A 20,522-nucleotide genomic window follows, 5' to 3' on the forward strand; every position below is an offset into this window, starting at 1 on the left:
AACATGTTTACCCTGTCTAAGGGTCTTTTGATTGTATGGGGGGCTTGCCTTGGTATTCTACCTCTAAATATGTCATAATTCACTCAGTTTAATCCCCTTCATTACTTTTCCTTGTCCTTTATCAATCACACTGCATTCATTGGTCAGCAGTTTTCAGAGTGTGTTTTATTGTGTCTTTTTCCTACACAGACGGAAAATATTTCAATATTATTCACTCCCTATCATTCTCTTCCCTTTCCCTCTTCCCTAGTGTCTTCCAACGCTCCCATATTTGAATGATGCTATGTGTAGATTGAATATACATACTGCTTGCCAGTATTTGTATTTGGACCTACCTTCTACAGGTTAGAGAAATGACCTGTGTCTTTCTGAACGTGGCTTATTTTGCATAAATTCATGATCTCCAGTTCCATCCTTTTACCTGCAAATGAAAATGTTTTATTCTTCTGTATGACTGAACAATATCCATGGTGTACAAATATCACATTTTCTTAATGTTTTCATCAGCTGCAGAGAATTGGAGCTGTGTCCATAGCTTGGCCATTGTGAATGATACTGCATTAAACAAGGGTGTGCAAGTGTGTTTATTGTATCCTGATATACAGTCATCTGAATATATGCCCAAGAGTGTTATTGGAGGTTCTTATGACAGTTCTTCTATTAGTTTATTGAGTTACCTCCACACTGCTTTCCACATGGTTGTACTAATTTAGTAAAACAAAGGAACAGTTTACAGTTCCTCTTCACATTCCCATCCTCACCAACATTTGTTGTTTTGCGTTCTTGATGACAGCCATTCTAAGAGGAGTGAGGTGAATTCGTAATGTGGTTTGATTTGCATTTCCTTTATAGCCAAGGACAGTGGGATCTTCTTCATCTGTTTTTGGCCATTTCTGTTTCTTTTTTCTTGAAAAATTTCACCTCAGGTCACTTGCCCATTTCTTCATTGAGTCATTAGTATCTGGGAGTTGGTTTTAGATTGATGATGCTTCCAGCTGTTTTCTATTGAGCTTTTCTTCTCCAACATTTCAGTTTCATTCTTTTGTCAGGATCTGTCTTTGCTGAATTTCTCATCCATGTTATTGATGTTTTCACACCTATGTGAAACTGATATTTTCACTTCATTTGTCCCCTTAGTGTCTAAGAGCATTTAAGATTGACAAAACTGGACATTCGGTTTCTTGGCTGTCATTTGCCTCATTATACTATGTTGTGCTGTTGAAGTATTGTGAACACAATATCCATTCTTTGTACTCAAAACTTTCAAAATAGTTTCTTCTATCTTTTTGAAATGGAAAGTGCACAATTATAATTTATAGTCATCAGACTGTGAAACACTGCCTCAGAGCTCTTTGGACTGATATAACTTTGACCTTGCTGTTCTTAAACAACTGGTGCAATTCATCAGTGAATCCATTAAGTCTTTGATTTTTCTTTGAAGAGGATTTCTATTTTCATTCCATCTTTGTTATTCATCTGTCCAAGATTTCCATGTCTTTCCAGCTCAGTTCTAGTAAGATGCATGTCCCTAATTTTTTCCCACAACTTCTAGACTTGCAATTTATTGGCCTATACTTCCTAATGATCGTTATTGAGCTATTCTCTTTTTGTTGTGCCTTTCATCACTGGTTTTATTTAGTTCATTGTTGTGTCCATTTCTTAATCTAGGATCTCCTCAAATTATGAAGATATCTTTGCCATTATTTCTTTAATCTCCATTTCACTTTCTTCTCTGATCAAAATTATTTATTTTCTTGTACTAATTTTGTATTTAGTTAGTTCTTTTTTCTAGCTCTTTGAAGAGTCAGTTAAAGGATATTATTTTCAGCTATTCTTATTTTTCTCCATCTCATGCATTGATTACTATGAAGTTTTCTCTTGGCGCTGCTGACACCACATCATACAGTATGGTGTTGCACATTTTCTTTTGTTGTGAGAAACATTTTAATTTCCTTCTTGATTTTTCTTTTGATCCATTGGATGCTCAAAAGTCATTTTTTAAATATTCACATACATGTTCAATCTGAGGTTTTTCTTGTTGACTTCTTTTTATGGTTTTGCCTGAAATTAAGCCTTACATATAGTTATACTTTTTAATTTTGACATTTCCTAGGTTTTATGATATGATCCATCCTTGACCATTTCCACGTGCAGATATGAAAAATGTGTATTTTGAAGATGATGCCTGGATGGTTAAGTAGATATCTATTAGATATGTTTGGTTAGAGTGCAGTTTAACTTGGAATATTTTGCTATTGATTTTCAGTCTGGATCTCTGTCCATTGCAGGTGGGATATTAAAGGATTCACCAGTTTCTGAAGCTGAGAATTCCTCTGAATATAGAATCATTAAGATATTCTTTGTATATCTGCGCATTCTGATATTTGATGAACGAATATTTTTAAAAATGTTGTCTTGCTGAAGTAACTCCTTTATCATATTATGACCCTCTGTGTGCTTTTATATTGCACTGAATTAAGTATATTTTATCTGATGTTAGTATGGTCATTCCTGCTTTATCACATCTTCAATGTCAGGCCATGCTTGTTCTAAGAGTTGAAGTGAGATTCTTGGGAGTAACATAGAGTTGGGTCTTGTATTGTATCCATTCATTCACTCTGTGTCTCTAAATAAGAAAATACATTCCGTCCACATCCCCACTAATTCTGTTTGATCAGATCTCCCTATAGCCAGGTTATAACTTGTTCCCCAGTTTATTGCAGACCCCCTTTACATTCTCTTTTATACTCCCTTTCTATGGTTAAGATAATTGTTGCTGTTGTATGTTTTGACTCTGTGTTCATTACTTTTGGTTTGTCTACAAAAGTATTTCAATTAGTGACCAAGATGGGCATTATGAAAATATCAGTTGATAAAAGCGAGCTCTTTGGAGTACTTTTAAATAAAAACAAACTAACATAATCATGATACAAACATAGAAATAAACAAAAAAATGAGAGACTGGATACTCAAGAAATACAGTGGTTAAATACAATAAATATACATAGAAATGTATCAGAATGTCATAATAAAAACCCTCCTTAGATTTGTATATATATATGTGAATATATATAAGCATATTTATTTGTGTGTATATGCAGTAAACTATATATATATATATATATATATATATATATATATATATATATTTCTATGTGAAAATTTCCCCATGTTATTTCTTGCAGAACATGTCTTGTGTGAACAATCTGTCACATTTACTTCTCTAGAGAAGTCTCTATTCTTCCTTCAAGGCTAAAGGAGATCTCTTAGGGTTTTTTTTGTTGTTATTGTTGTTTTATAAACAGTATGACATTTTATTAAAAGAAATTTTCAGATTAAACCAATTATTTTAAGAATCTTCATTAATTTTTTAAATTGTTTTATTATTCATATATGCATACAATGCTTGGGTCATTTCTCCCCCCTGCTCCCACTCCCTCCCCTACCACCCACTCTGCCCCTCCCTCTTCCCCACACCCCCTCGATACCCAGCAGAAACTTTTTTGCCCTTATCTCTAATTTTGTTGAAGAGAGAGTATAAGCAATAATAGGAAGGAACAAGTGTTGAGATAAGGATAGCTATACAGGGAGTAGACTCACATTAATTTCCTGTGTGTGTGTGTTACCTTCTAGGTTAATTCTTTTTGATAGGAGATCTCTTTGTGTTACAGTTTTTTTGTTTTTGCTGTTCTTCTTGTACTTCTTCTTCTTTTCCTTCTACTCTTCCTCCTCCTTCTTCTTCTCTGTGAAACTCAAATAGCACTCCGTGACTGTATGTTTGTGCTGAGAACTCCCATCTTAGGCCAGCAGGGTTAAACTTATATTTATTTGTTACTAATCTTTTTTAGGCTTGAGAATCTTTTCTTTATCTTTCACCTGTTGACAGCTTCAGTATACTATAGCTTCAGGCAAACTTGGTTTTGCTTACCTGTGAATGCTTAATTTTGATCCTCCTCTACCTAGATATTTGTATCTTTCTCTATGTTGGGGAGTTTTAATGTTATTATTCATTTGAATAAGCTTCCTACATTTTTGGCTTTCTCAACTACTTCTTAAATTCCAATAGTACAAATATTTGGTCTTTTGTCCTTTTTCAAAGTAGCCATAAGCCATTGTCAACTTCTTCATTATTGTTCTTCAATTGTGTATTTTAAACAGCCTGTCTGTAAGAACATTTGTCTGTCTTTTGTTGATCTGTATTTCTATTCTTCACTTCTGTCAGGTTTTTAAATTTTGCTGAAAGTATTTAAAAACTCAAGAAATTCTGTTTGATATTTTTATTCTTTCTTTGTTTTTATTAAGTTTTTCAGTAGAGTAATGAAACATTTCTCTTTGTTTTCTTCCAGTACATGGAATTTGTTTCTTTAAAATGGCTCTTTTAGTTCTCTGAGTTTTCTCCCCTTCCCAATACTTCCTGATCTCCTACTGTTACCTTATTTGGAGCATGAGGTTTTGTCATAGTTTCCTGGAAGGTTCATGATACTTTTTGACATAGGATGTCATTTGGGCTTTTGAGTATCAAAAGGCTTCATTTGGGCCTGTGTTTGAAGAAATTCTAAGAATTTGGTATTTTTTTGTCTGAGCCTGTTGTCATTTACACTATAACCCTGAAAGATTTGCAGGGAATGGTTTGCTGGTATATTATTACTGTATCATTGATGGACACAAAGCAAAATCAACTCTGTCACACATCATCTGTTGCTGTGTTGAAAATGAAAACCCATACAACAGAGTGCAAAGAGAGAAGACTATACACATCTGAACCTCTCCCTGGGGACAGAGTAGGCCCAGATACCTCATCCATAGTTACTAGTCTAAGGTGATAAACTGTGTGATGCTGCTGGTTTCCAAAACTAATCACTGTGGTTGGAGCAGTTCCAAGTTTCCCTGTCATTCCTATGGTCACCAAAGTGATCAGGCTATGTCACTTCAAAATCCTTTACTCACCAAGACAAACACAACCCTGAGTTAAGACCAAGGCTCACTCTTCTATTCACTTCCTATTGCTGAAGAGGACTTATACCCAAAACTGCTGGCACCAGTCACAGATGATGTGAAATGGACGAGCAAATGGGCAAGATACTGGCACTACATATCTTCCAAATGCAGTACAGGTATTCTAGAAGCTCTGAACTGGAGGGCAGTGTGATTTGTATCACCCTGTATTTGAAATCAATACACTAGCAACAAGTTCAAAAATAAAAATTATAATCTTACTATCCAGACTTACCCACTATAAGCATTGTCTTACATCATGTTATGGGATAGGGTTTGGAAAAGTGGTGGTAAAGAAGATACCAGTCAACTGGGCTGAGGTTATTATGGACCATGTTCAAATCTCATGGTCACAGGAATTCATATAGTGTTTAGGCAAGCAAAAAAAAATTTTATTCCTAGGGAGGAGGTAGTTGTTAAGAAATTGTGATTTCATATAGTCACCTAACATCCTGGGTTCATTTAACAACAAATATACATTTTCACACATGTGGTACAAGAAAATCCAAGCATAATTTGCACCACAAAATTTGTAGTGAGATGACAAAGCAATCTCCCCTACCTTCTCCCTTCCCCCTCACCCTTCCTTCCCCCTCCTTCTCCTCCTCCCCTCTCTTGTCCCTCTACAGCCTTCTCATTCTTTCCTGCCCTTTCCCCTTACCCTAAACCTCTCTGTCTCCAACACCTCCTTTTCTATCCCCCTCTCCATCTCCTTTTCTTTCCCTGTCATATAAAGACTTGAATCTCATTTATGGGAGATTATTTTTGATGACTTCACCTAAACCAAAATAAGAACCCATATTCTTAATGGATACAAATAGGCACTGATTATGTGACATATTAACTTTAGAGACACACACATCAATGCACAGAAGTCATTGCTTTGGATTTGAGCAGATCACGTACTTATTATTCCTAATGGAGAATACAATGGTTTCTATGCAGGCTTTCCTTAAAGAACTACCAGTTTGTACTAGCCATGGATTTTGCCATTGAGGAGATCAACAAAAACCCCCTTCTTCTACAGAACATATCTCTGGGATTTGATATCTATAATGTCCTACACACTGAATGGAAGACATTGACAAATTCCTTCATTTGGCTTTCTGGGAGTGACAAAGTTATACCTAATTACACCTGTAGAAGAGAGAGCAAGTCTGTAGCAGCACTTACAGGATCTTCATGGGTAATATCTGCCCAGACTGGGACACTGTTGGAGCTCTACAAATTTCCACAGGTAAGAGTGTGAGTGGGATGGGGATAGATGAAACCATGGCTTCTTTGCTACAATTAACAGGTGTCAGGAGGAACAAAAGGATGAGACTTGTTTTTATGAAGTTCTCCATAAAATGTCAAAGACTTTATGGAGGACCATGTTCCCTTTTGTTTGGAATGCAGAAATGGGAGAAATTGGAGCAGATACTAGGCATTCTTAGATTTCTGAGACGGACTTATGGTCTTCTAGAGAGTTCTCATACAGTGTAATGAAAAAGCCTTACTTTCTACCTCTTTTCTTCATGCTTAGTATGTACCAGGCCTCAGATTGTACTTCTAGACTGTCCTCTTCTTCGTGTGGCTTCCAATTTCCTTCTCCATTTAGCTTACCTTTGGGCCTTTTGTTCCTATCCTGAGTGACAATGACAAGTTCACATCTCTCTATCAGATGGCTCACAAAGAAACATCTCTTGTCCTTGGCATGGTCTCCTTGATACTTCAATTCAGATGGACCTGGGTGGGGCTCTTCATTTCAGAAGACCACAGAGGTTTTCAGATTCTCTCAGAAATGAGAGAAGAGATGGACAAGCGCAGAATCTGTGTAGCCTTTGTGAAAATGATCCCAGTCACCATAATGTCCTTTCTTCCAAATGCCTGGACAAAAAAATCACCAGATTATAAAATCATCAGCAAATGTGATCATCATTTGTGGTGACAGTGATTTCCTGGAAGGTTTAATGAATAATTTCAGGGAGACTTTAATGTTAGGCAAAATCAGGTTCATGAATTCTCAATGCTATGTAAAAAGAAGTAATAGATATCTCATTTTAGACTCATTCCATGGACATCTTATTTTTTCACACCACCATGGAGACATTTCTGGTTTCAGAAATTTCATCCAGTCAGCTAACCCTTCCAAATATCCAGAAGACTTTTACCTGGCTAGTCTATTTTTAGTGTTTTTAAATTGCTCGTTTTTTGAGTCTCAGTAAAGAACTTCAAAGAACTGTCCACACAATGCCTCCTTGGACTGGTTGCCTGGGAATCTTTTTGAAACAGCCATGAGTGAAGACAGTTACAATATTTACAATGCTGAGTATGCTGTGACCCACACCCTTCATGAGATGCTACTTCATCAAATCCAAATGCAAACAATGGGAAAAAGAAAGTGGATGGTATTTTCCCCTTCTCAGGTAATGGCTTTTTCATTGGAAGGTGCTTGACATCAGGAACATCACTTTGTGAACAGATTTCATAGACAAGCTAAGTAGTTTATGATACTTTCTCAGACAGCACATTAAAAAAGTATACATTTTTCACTTTATAGGAGATACCTAGAACTGGGTAGATGTGTTCTTGAATACCAGGGTGCCATGTGTCAAAAAATGTGTTTTAATTCCACATCAATGTTTTCTGTTTTTAATGGCTTCAATAATCTACATGGAAAATGTTTTCTATATGATAAAGCTATGATAAAGCCAGAATCTCACAAACAGTTTTTAAATAAGAAGAAAAAGAGAATGAAGTCTTCGAGTACTGAAGACCTGCTAGAGACAATAGTGGATATTTTATATCAGTGACTTGATCTAATTTCAGTTTAGGTGTTAATGAATCCATTTGCAATTTGAGTCTCTATATTCATTGAGAATATACCTGTTAGGCTTTTCCAGGAAGTTAAAAATTATTTACTTCCCAGATTCACTCATTATAGTTAAGTGTGACATTGCTGTTTTCTGTTGAAACTGTCATTTTGATCCTCTGATCTGTGTCCAGAATTTGATATCATGATATTTTGGTTCTCTAGCTTTTCCTTTGTACTTCGTCATTGTTGTACTTGTGTCAAGAAGCAGGTTTAAGTCAACAAGGAGGTTTTCTCAGATCAGATTTTCTGTCTTAGCCATGGAATCCACTTCATTTTAGGATGATGCATCTCTTTTAGCTGTACCCCTTTCTGAAGAATATTCATTTTAACAACCCTGCAAGAGTACAAGTGATTTTGGATGAGAAAAGGAAATTGGAGGCAGAGTATGACATTCTCAACTTTTGGAATTTTCCAGAAGGTCTTACACATAAGGTGAAAGTAGGGTAGTAGTTTTCCCCATATGGTCTACATGGTCAACAATTATCTCTACATGAGGATCTGATAGAGTGGAACTCGGGAATTTTATTGGTGGGTTGGATCAAATCATAAAACTTTGAATTTCACACATCAGTAAGCAATACTTGTCCAGATTTAATATTCCTAATGTTGATTCATGATCCAGCAATATTCATATAATAACTTACAACTTAGAGATTTTTCTTATTAACTCAATCATGGGTAAGAAAGGAACACATTTGTTTACCAACATGTTTCTGTGTTCATATTTTGCAATCCTAAAATACACATGATAGCTGTAACTCAGCTGTCCTTCACTGTGACAAAATGCATGAGAAAATCATCTTCTAAGGAAGAACAGTTTATTCAGCAAACAGTTTTGAAAGTTTCATTCTTGAACTTGACCTGGTCCTTTAATGTCTATGCCAAGGCACAGCATCATTTTTGGAGCAGGTAGCATAGCAAGTACACACCTCATGGCAACAGAGGAACAAAGACAGACACAGGATTGTCCCTGGGGTACCAATATCACCTTTTACTGTGTACTTCTAATGACCAAATTTCTTCCCACTACAATCAGTGCTTAAAGTATCCATACTTTCTAGAAAGCACCAGGCCTGGGGACCAAGTCTTTAACACACAAGCCATTGTGTCATATCATGGCCAGAATTCAATAATGTGCAATCAATTTGTAAGACTTTTGTAGAGAAAATTAATATTTCTTAATGATCCAATTCAGTAAAATACTGTAATTATTGAAATACTATGGAAATGTCTGAGCAACCAGAAATACCTATCTGATTTTCCTCAGAATCCTCACTCTGTTTGCAGTGAGAGTTGTGGGCCTGGATTCAGGAAATCCCCTCAGGAGGGAAAAGCTCCCTGTTGTTTTGATTGCATCCCTTGCCCTGAGAATGAGATTTCGAATGGGACAGGTAAGTGTGTGACTTATGGAGAAACTCCCACTCATCCTTAATAGTTTCCAATATTCCTTGAAGTGGGAAACGCCCTACAAGTGGACTGCATAGGAAAGGTCTACCTACATCCACATGGCAAATGAAATGACACAAAGGATCACATTGACCTTTGAAACAACACAGACCATATAACATGATTTGCATATTTGATTCATTGCTATATTTATTGTATACATTACCTTTTCAAGAAAACACCTCTCCTCTCTGCATACGTTTGATCTCTATTGTGGAATTTGGGAGAAATGCTATGGAAAAATGTCTCCCTATTTGTACCTCACAGTGAATACATGGTTCTTGCACATGTTTATTTTCTGAGTGCTTGTCAAAATTCTTGACAAAAACCAAGTTTTCAGAAAATATTTGTTTGATTTAAGAGATAGGTTTACCTATATTGTAAGAAATTCTTTGAAAGCTTCAGAGGGCAGGCTTGGGTGCTGGTAGATCACACATATACACCTATCTTCTTGAAAGCTGAGATCACAGGATTACAGTAAAAGACCAGCCCAAGCAAACAGCGTGTGAGACCCCATAGCAAAAACAACCAGATGAAAATGGACTGGAGCTGTGACCAAGTGACGAGTGCTTGCTTCGCAAGTACAAAACTCTTAGTTTCTACCCCAACCCCTCCAAGGAAAACATACCAACATTCCACATGTAAAAAGACATACAGCTCATAATGACATGAACTCAAACCAGCATAATAGGTCTACAATGAATACACAGAGACCTATTGGAAAAGTGTCATAAATTTGTACAGAAATACATGCACACTAATATTATGTTAAATGAGTCAGAGAAATGTCAACTAGATTTTTATGCTATGAATTCTTGTAATAATCACAAAACCTGAAAATGGTTCCATCTGTCAGAAACTCATAGAATGCTGGATGGAATGACACAGAATAAAGATACAAATGAATAGGGAACATTTCAGGATGCAACAGTTACCATATTACATCCACAATGTCCAGATTTATGTTAAATACTATGTGCTAGAAACACTTCTCCAACAAGGTTTTCATTTCCTTTATGATTCATATGTAGCTTACTTAAGCAGCATACTTGCATAATTTCAATTTCACTTTTAAATATATTGAGATTGAAAACAGAGTGAAGATGTAATTAATTTGCATTTTCCACTCTTTATGACCAAGGGGCTTAATGTAAGTTCACTCTGCTCAGAAATAGTACACTATAAAACAATGCCACTATCTTCAAGCTTATACATTAGCAAATACTTGTTTATGCATACCACAGTTTAAAGAACAATTTAAACAAAGATTATAAAAATGTGACAATATTATTAATGGAATAATTATTAATCAGAATAAATACTCAGGCATCCAATTAGCAATGCCAGACATTGTATATAACAAGCACCTATCACAATATAGAAAAGGAAAAGCAACTTAAAGACAAAGAAACAAGAGAATGAATACAACAAGAAAATATATTTAATAAGTTAACACAATAAAGGAAACTCAAAGTTAAGGTATATTCTAATATAAATAAATATGATTTATAAAAAAATCCTTAATAAGAATGCTCACCAAGAAATTGTAAATTTCTTGGATAGGTAAGACACCTAAAAAATTAGCTAGCATTTGTTGCCCTTAACGCAGAGAAACTAAGGCAGATAACTTAAAAGCAACTGATGCCAAAAGGAAAAGGGGACCAGGAACTAGAGAAAAGGTTAGATCAAAAAGAATTAACCTAGAAGGCAACACACATGTACAGGAAATTAATGTGAGTCAACTCCCTGTATAGCTATCTTATCTCAACAAGGAACACTTGTTCCTTCCTATTATTGCTTATACTCTCTCTTCAACAAAATTAGAGATAAGAGCAAAATAGTTTATGCTGGGTATTGAGGGGGTGGGGGGGAGAGGGAGAGGGTGGACTGGGTGGTAAGGGAGGGATGGGGGCAGGGGAGAGAAATGACCCAAACCTTGTATGCACATATGAATAGTAAAATTTTTTTAATTGGTTCTTTGAAAAAATTAAATAAGATTGACAGACCCCTGGCAAACCTGTGAAAAATGAGGAGAGAAAAAACCCAAATCAGTAAAATCAGAAATGCAAAAGATGAGATAACAACAAACATCAAGGAAATCATCAGAAACTACTTTAAGAACCTATATTTTAATAAATTTGAAAATCTTCAAGAAATGGATAGATTTCTAGATACTTATGATCATCCAAAATTGAACCAAATGGACATTAATTACCTGAATAGATCAATAACAAAATAAAATCGAAGCAACAATAAATAGTCTCCCAAAAAAGAAAAGTCCAGGACTTGATGGATTCTCTGCTGAATTCTATCAGACCTTTGAGGAAAATGAATACCAACCCACCTTAAACTGATCCATGAAATAGAAAGGGAAGTAACACTGCCTAACTCATTTTATGAAGCCAGTATTACTCTCAACCCAAAACCAGAAAAAGACACCTCCAAAAACGAGAACTATAGGAGGCCAATCTCCTTAATGAACATCAATGCAAAAATCCTCAATAAAATAATGGCAAACTGAATCCAACAACACATCAGAAAGATCATTCGTCACGACCAAGTTAGCTTCATCCCAGGGATGCAGAGGTGGTTCAACATATGCAAATCCATAAATGTAATCCAGCAAAGACAAAAACCACTTGATCATCTCAATACATACAGAAAAATCCTTCTACAAGATCCAACACCACTTCATGATAAAAGCTCTAAGAAAACCAGGAATAGAAGGAATGTACCTCAACATTGTAAAGGCTATATATGACAAACCTATAGCCAACATCATACTTAATGGTGAAAAACTGAAACCATTTCCCCTAAAATCTGGAATGAGACAAGGGTACCCACTATCCCCACTCCTATTCAACATAGTACTGGAATTCCTAGCCAGAGCAATTAGGCAAGAAGAAGAAATAAAAGGAATACAAATAAAGTAACTGTCAAAAGATCCCTATTTGCAGATGATATGATCCTATATCTTAAAGACCCAAAAAACTTTACCCAAAAACTCCTAAACACTATAAACAGCTACAGCAAGGTGGCAGGATACAAAATCAATTTACAAAAATCCTTAGCTGTCCTATACACCAATAATGAAAAACTGAGAAAGAATACATGAAAACAAATCCATTTACAATAGTCTCAAAAAAATCAAATACCTAAGAATAAACATAACAAAGGATGTGAATGACCTCTACAAGGAGAGCTACAAATCTCTGAAGAAAGAGATCCAGGAAGACTACAAAAGGTCAAAGATCTCCCAAGGTCATGGATTGTTAGAATCAACAAAGCAAAAATGGCTGTACTACCAAAGGTAATCTACATGTTTAATGCAATTCCCATCAAAATCTCAATGACTTTCATCACAGAGATTAAAAAATCTACCCTAAAATTCATTTGGAAACACAAGAGACCACAAATAGCCAAGGCAATACTCAGGAAAAAGAGCAATGCTGGAGGTATCACAATACCAGACTTCATATATATTACAAAGCAATAGCAATAAAAACAGCATGATATTGGCACAAAAACAGACATGAAGACCAGTGGAACAGAATAGAGGACCCGGATATGAATCCACACATCTATGCTCACCTTATTTTTGACACAGGTATCAAAAATATATGATGTAGAAAAGACAGCTTCTTCAACAAATGTTGTTGGGAAAAGTGGTTATCCATCTGCAAAAAACTGAAACTAGATCCATGTTTATCACCCTATGCTAGTGTCAACTCAAAATGGATCAAGGACCTTAATATTAGAACCAAAACTCTGATGTTAGTACAGGAAAAAGCAGGAAACACCCTGGAAGTAATAGGTGTAGACAAGGACTTCCTCAATAGAACCCCAGCAGCTCAGCAACTAAGATAAAGGATGCACAAATGGTACTACATAAAATTAAAAAGCTTCTGCACAACAGAAGACATGGTTTCTAAACTGAAGAGACCACTCACAGAGTGGGAGAAAATATTTGCCAGCTATACATCAGACAAAGGACTGATAACCATAATATACAGGGAATTTAAGAAACTAAACTATCCTAAAATCAATGAACCCATAAAGTAATGGGCAAGTGAACTAAACAGAATCTTCTCAAAAGAAGAAATTCAAATGGCAAAAAAACACAGATGAAAAAAATGCTCACCATCTCTAGCCATAAAGGAATGCAAATCAAAACCACACTAAGTTTCCACCTCACCCCTGTTAGAATAACCAGCATTAAAAACACCAACAACAACAGGTGTTGGTGAGGATGTGGGGACAAAGGAACCTTTTTACGCTGCTGGTGGGAATGCAAGCTGGTGCAACCACTCTGGAAAACAATATGGAGGCTTCTTAGAAATCTAAACATAGATCTGCCATATGATCCAGCAATCCCAATCCTGGGAATATACCCAAAGGAATGGGACTAAGGTTACTCCAGAGGCACCTGCACACCCATGTTTATTTCAGCACTATTCACAATAGGCAAGTTATGGAAACAGCCAAGATGCCCCACTACTGACGAATGGATTAAGAAAATGTGATATTTACACACAATGGAGTTTTACTCAGCCATGAAGAAGAATGAAATATTATTCTCAAGTAAATGGATGGAACTGGAGAACATCATTCTGAGTGAGGTTCAGAAGACCAAAAATCATGTGTTCTCCCTCATATGCAGACTTTAGATCTAGGGCAAATACAGCAATGTGGTTGGACTTGGGTCACATGACAAGGGGAGAACCCATATGAGACATATGGGGATAGGTAGAAAACCCAAAACTTGAAAGTGTTTGATGTCCTAACTGCAGAGGAACTAATACAGAAACCTTAAGGTGACAGAGGTCAATATGGGAAAGGGATCAGGAACTAGTGAAAAAGTCAGGTAGAGACTAATTAATTCAGGTTGTAACACACTTGCACATGAAAGCAATGCTAGGAATCTCTCTGTATAGCTATCCTTAACTCAACTAGCAAAAACACTTTGTCTTTCTTATTAGTGCTTATGTGTTCTCTTCAACAAAATTGGAGAAAAGGGCAGAACAGGTTCTGCCTGGAAGCGAAGGGGTGGGCAGGAGAAGAAGGGGGTGAGGGCAAGGGAGAGAAATGGCCCAAACCATGTATGCACATGTGAATAAATAAATTAAAAAATTTTTTAAAATAAGTGATACTTCAGATAATACAATAAAGTCAGATATCATTAAGAAATCACCTCAAAACCAGCCTGTACATTATGCACCTCTGGATGTCAAGGAAAGGTTTGTAAATTGAAAAGTTAAGAGGCAATAGGCATATTCCATCCAACATATTGTACAATCTTTTCCATAAAGTGAAGCAGTGCTCTCAGTGGTTTAGGGTCAGAGGTGAATAGATAAGAAAGGTCAGCAGTTTGTAGGTTAAAATCAAGATATTCAAGCACAATTTATTTGGAGTTTGCAGCTGATTTAAGACTGTGGATGTACCAATCACAGTCAGGAAATAGAGAACATGGTAAAGTTTCATGACAAAGTGTGTTAGAGAATGGAATGTGTGGTAGACAAAGGCATGTTAGGATTAAGTCTACCATGTCTGATATTTGACTACAGCAGTAAGAGAAAAAAGTCACAGTGGTCACGTTTATCGATTTGAGTGTTTTCTTCACATTGGCTACTTTTTACTAAACACTGTCTCAGGAAGGAAAAGCGAAGTCATGGGGTGCATAATTATTTCCCTGACCTAACATTGTATCAGTCGTGATCTTCCTTTGATATGGAAAATAAATAAACTTATTCTTAAAAAAACCACATTAAGATTCCACCTAACTCCTGTTAGAATTGCTACCATCAAGAACACACACAACAACAAATGATGGCAAGGGTATGGGGAAAAAGGAGCGCTTGTACACTGCTGGTAAGAATGCAAACTAGTAAAACTATTATGGAAAACAGTATGGAGTTTCCTTAAAGAAACTAAAAATTGATTTTCCATACAACCCAGCAATACCAGTCCCAGGAATACACCCAAAGAAATGTGAGTGAACTTACAAAAAAGACACTTACACACCCATGTTTATTGCAGCACTGTTCACAATAGCTAAGCTATGGAAACAGCTGCAGGTCCTGATGTTCACCTTACACCATCAGCACACCACTGCCCTGAGTTACCCATCACAAGTCGCCATAGGCACGGCTGCCAGCTGTCAACTCCAAACCCACTCCACTACTCTAGGGCCCCAATCTTCGTGGTGCTCATTCTGCTTCCCAGTGGACACTCAGCAATGGGGGACAAAAATCAGAACCCTCTTCACTGGGACACTGGGGTGTCAGGAGACTGGGGTCTCCCCCAAGGCACTAGTGAGCTGAGCAAGCTGCCCCCTTTTCAGCAACTTCGTGGAACTCTGCCAGGGCTCTGTCTAAGCTGTGGATGGACAATACAAGGTCCAGTGGAGAAGGTACTGTCCGAGCTTTGCTCCACCACCTGCTCACTGGGTGACATTGGACCATCTCTGAGCCTCTGCTTCCACTTCCTGAGTGATGTGGCCATAGGGGCCCTGCCTGTTGGGGGCTCAGAGAAGGATGGAAAAGAAGAGGACCACAGAGAAGCTAGGTGAGGAGTGGGAGCACAACTTGCTGAGCTGGTGAGAGAGCTACTCTGAGGGACCCTGTGTTGCACACCCAGGAAACCTGAGATGGGCTCAGGCCTGAACACCAGGGCAGCTGTTTGCCCCTGTGATCGCCCCTGTCAGTGGGAGTAACCAGCCTCAGTTACCTTCTGCCCAAATCCCACACAAACTCTCCTCAAACTCTTACAGGAGGCACAGTTCTGCGCCCAAACTGGTATGTAGCGCCACATGCAGGCTTCCTTCAGAACAGCAGAAACTCACTACTGAATCAAGGCCTGGCTCCTAGGACCCAGAATCAGTCTTTGCTATCAAGGGGAGAAGCAGGGCTGTCTCCAGGCTGAGGAGCCACGGCCACCTTTTGTTTCTCTGGACAGTGTCTTAAGACCCTACCCTGACATGGGCCATTAACATCCACACTCTTTCCTGCACCCATGCACCTTCCCTTCCTGCCACCCATAATTATGCCCTAACCAAGGACTTTGGGCCTCAAGCCAGACAGTGAGGGGGACAGGTCGTACACCCCATCATCCCTCCCTTAGGGAGCTGCCAGTGATGTGTGAGCTTGTCTTTCACTTGGTCACAGTGACGAGCCACAGAAGGAGGCACAGAGCCAGGATAAAGTGTGGGATGGGGTCCTGCTTGTGCCTGAAGGCCTGGGGCTGCTGATAGAGAAGGAGGGGGCAGGGAGTGAGCACATCCCACAAAGTGGGGCAGTGGTCATTCTCAGCTAGATCCTACTGCTGGAAACTGCAGAGCTCCCCTCAGGTGTGAACAATGACGTGCCAGCACCTCAGAGCACACTGCAGCCCAGGAACAAGGACTTGCACCCTAATGTCTGGGTCCCCAGAGAAGGCCCCCTGTCCCCCTCACTGACTGGCTTGACAGCAGGAACTGTTAAGGGCAGGGCTGGGACTGGCCAAAGAGGCCAGATGTGGCCTCCAGATCCTCAACACATAGGCCAGGGACTGACAAAGAAGACAGACGCCTGGCAGAGTGGAAAGTGGCCAGGGGAAGAGCAGCAGGTGTCCTTCATCCTCCTAAAGGGGCTGAAGGGTGTGAGGAGTGAGGCAGACTCAGGTCACCTATGGGGACTGCAGAGGCCTGCCACCTGGCCCACTGCTCCAGGCACTGTCCTCAAGATCTCACCCCAGAAGAGTGACCACTTTCTCCTCATCGTTCTTCTGGGACTGAGAGGAGGAGGTTTTTCCCATCCTGATAAGGACTCAGGCCCCAAGCCCCGGGTGTAAAAGGCAGAGTGCAGGGGGAGGAAGGCTCTGGGACTGCTGACCAGACTTTTTGTAACCAAGAAGGAGTAATTCCAGAGGTGACCAGCAGATAGCGCAGATATTCCACAAATTATGATGCTTGGACGCCCTCCTTCTGGCCCTGGAATTCAGAGCAGGTGTGCTCCAAGCCAAGCCCTTCCTCCTTGATCAGTCACCTGTAGCATGGGCGGGAAGGGTCTTAAGAACCAGCTCAAGTTCTTCCTCTCAACTAGCAAACCCAGAGCCAAAAGAGCAGCCCCAACTTAGAGAGCAGACCCACACCTCCTCTGTTCTTGTCCTCAATTCACGCCTGGAGCCCTGAGCTGTACAGATGCACCTCATAGGAGTTCCTGGGATTGCTGAGAGGCGACACTGGGGAACACTTGCCACAAGCCCAGAGCTTGAGCAGGGAGACCGTAGGACATGAGGGAGGGACTAGGGTGAAGAAACATGAGCTATCGGCTGGCTCTGCGACCTTGACCAAGGGACCAAGCATTTGTGAGCCTCAGTTTCCACACATGCAAAATGGGAGCAAAAGAAGTTCTTGGGATCTTAGACGTGAACAAGTGTGAAGATGGCTTGTCAACACTGATGACAAACAAACCTGGGTGAGGGTGGAGCCCTTGTCCCTTTGGGGAGGCTCCCACTAACCAGGGTGTATGGGGGACAGTCTAACCAGACAGAGCAGGTAGTGTGGCGTAGCACCCTGGAGGCAGCTCAACCCACAGTGTTCTTAGGCCTCACCCCATTCTCTCCCGAGGACCTTTAGGGCCTCTGGGTCCCACGGGTAACCTGGGCCAGTCAGGAGAGAAGGGCCCAGTGGGACTTCCTGGTAAGGAACCCCCTTAAGCCTGATGTCCCCTGAAGGAGACAGCTGTGTTTTGTCCTCTACTTGCTGGTCCTGGCAGGCTCCACTGCAGAGGCCAAGCCCTCACAGCCCCAAGCAGCTCACACAGTGACCTGGGAGGCCTCTCAGGCCCCAGTTCCCTTGTGATTCTCCTGGTCCTGGTGCTCCTCTAGTTGGGCTAGGCTTCAGATCCCAGAGACAGCAGGAACTCAAGAAAAGAAGGTGCTGGTGCCACCCTGGGGTATGTCTGCACACATGAAAGGAGTAGCTATCCCCAGTGATCTTGGTGTTCCTATGAGGCTGTGACTCGATCATACTGGGCCCCTGAAGTGGATCTGGCGCCCTGCTGGACTGTCCTGGGCCTCTCTCCCGACTGGGGTCCTTTTGTGGGATGGAAACTGTGAGGTTGGGGGGAGGACTTTGTCCCACTAGCCAAGTTCTAGGGCACCTTTGAACAGTTTCAGTCATCCTAAGGTGACCAATGGCCTCTGAGGCAGGGAAACCCAGCTCTGTGTCCAGGAGCCCAGCAAAGGAGTAGGAGAGGAAGAGAACCTCTCACAGGATGCCCCTCCATCACAGTGCTGCTGCATCTGAGTGGGGCCAGACACCTGGTATGGTTAGAAAGGGGGCTAGGTTGGAGAGGCCCCTGGGTTGTGGGCACAGGGACCCCAGGCCTGTCCCCTGCTCCTATGCAGGCTGGGGTTGACAGTCAGTTCCCTTCCCTGGTACCTCACTGAAGTTCTTGTAATATGGTGAGAAACTGGGAAGGGTAGTACACAGGCTGAGTTCAGCCTAGCTGCTGAATCAGCCTTGACTTGGGACAAATGAAGTGCTGCTGTGTGCCCGGGGCCTCTACAAATAAGAGCGTGGCTCCTACCTGAAGTTAAGTTCAGTAGAGAAGATGGATGTTAGATTAGCCCTGGTGAAGGAAGGAGACCCTGGTCTGCTCCCCAAGTCCAGACACCAACTAGGAGAACGAGGGAGAGAGAGAGAAGCCTCTACCTGAGGCTGCCCGTGTCCCCACCAGCCTGAGGGAAAGGGTCCTGAGGGACGCCCAGTCCAGAGGGAGTTCCAGGGTCCTCTTCAGGCTTCTGGCTGAGCAGGTGGGAACTCTCATTGCCTCGGGCATCCTGAGCTCCAACTCTGGACCCTGCCTGGGCCACCCAGGAGATTAATGAGGGAAAATTAGCCTGGTGCACCCCCACCCCTTTCCTCACCCACCTCACTCCACCCACCGTGCCCTGCAAGGACACATCCGCCTCTCCTCCCTGTTGTCTCTACCCTGCATCCTCCAGCCACCCTCAGCACACCTCCACCTCACTGTCCAGTGGTGGCTTCTTGTGTACACTTCTCTCCTGTGCCCCACACATGCATTACACCCGACCTTCCTTCTCATGTGCCACCTAGCTCCTGTCTCTGCTGCACATGTGTGAGTGTGCATGTCAGTGTGTGTGAGTGTGTGTTTGTGTGCAAGTGTGCATTCGTACCTGTGTGTGCACATTTCCATGTGTGCACGCATGTGAGCTCAAAACAGGGCTGTCACATTTGCACAATGACTTCCCTTCTGGGATCCCTACCCTGGGATCCTGGGCTTGAGCCCAGCCATAGTCTTTGGTGACTTCAAGGCCCTGGTTTGGAGCTAAACTTTGTAGCTGTAGTTCTCACTCATACTCACTCGTCTGCACAGGTGAGCTTCTTGATGGACATAGGCTCAGGCAGGGTCTTGGCTTCAAGATTCTCCTCCCTGTGCTCACGGTGGGGTCGCCCCAGGCTCTTCTCTCAAGGCAGAGCTGTTGGGAGCCCAGAATTTGGGCATGAATACAACTTTTGAGCCCAGAACCTGCAAGGCCTGCCTGGCCCACAATGGTCAGTCACCAGCCACTGCAGACAGTCAGCACCTCCTTGGTTGGACAGAGGTTAATGACAAGTGCCCAAGTGGTGTCACAGTGTGGAGGGGACAAGGTGTTCAGGCCTTGAGAAGTTCTCATGTGTGTCCATTCTTTCTAGCCTGCCCTTGGCATGTGCCAAAGATCCAAAAGGACAGGGCCAGCTTGACTGGTCCTGCACTCTAGCCAGAGGTGATCGAGGGGTCATCAGAGTCCCCAGCCCAGCCTTGGCCTCCCTGGATCCAAAGGGCACACTCACAGCCCTGTCCCTCCTGCTGTGGGCGTCTCTGTGCAGGGTCATGTCCACGTCCTCAGCACCCAGGGTAGCCAGGTGCAGAGTGATGGGCACTGCAATGAATGATTGATGTGTGTGGTCAGATTCTTAGCAAGGAGAGAGGCTACTTTCCAGACCCTGAAACAAAGTGAGAGAGAGGACGGGTGAAGGAGAGGAGGGTGGCACCCAAGGCTGGCCTAGGAGCTGGGGACGGTGGCTCACACCTGTAATCCTAGCTACTTGGGAGACTGAGATCAAGGGGTCATGGTTGGAAGCCAGCTCAGGCAAATAGTTCTGAAGACCCCATCTCACCCTATACCTGGGTACCATGGTGTGTCTATCATTCCAGGCTATGTGGGAAGCTCAGATTGA

The 20,522-nt window shown here is 41.0% G+C and overlaps 1 pseudogene; it reads left to right on the forward strand.

Moving 5' to 3' along the window:
- The window catches only part of LOC109676094 (vomeronasal type-2 receptor 116-like), a 173,744-nt pseudogene that overhangs the window by 11,759 nt on the left and 141,463 nt on the right, over positions 1–20,522 (forward strand).

The sequence above is a fragment of the Castor canadensis genome, chromosome 6 (genome assembly GCF_047511655.1).
Source record: "Castor canadensis chromosome 6, mCasCan1.hap1v2, whole genome shotgun sequence".
Lineage (NCBI taxonomy): Eukaryota > Metazoa > Chordata > Mammalia > Rodentia > Castoridae > Castor > Castor canadensis.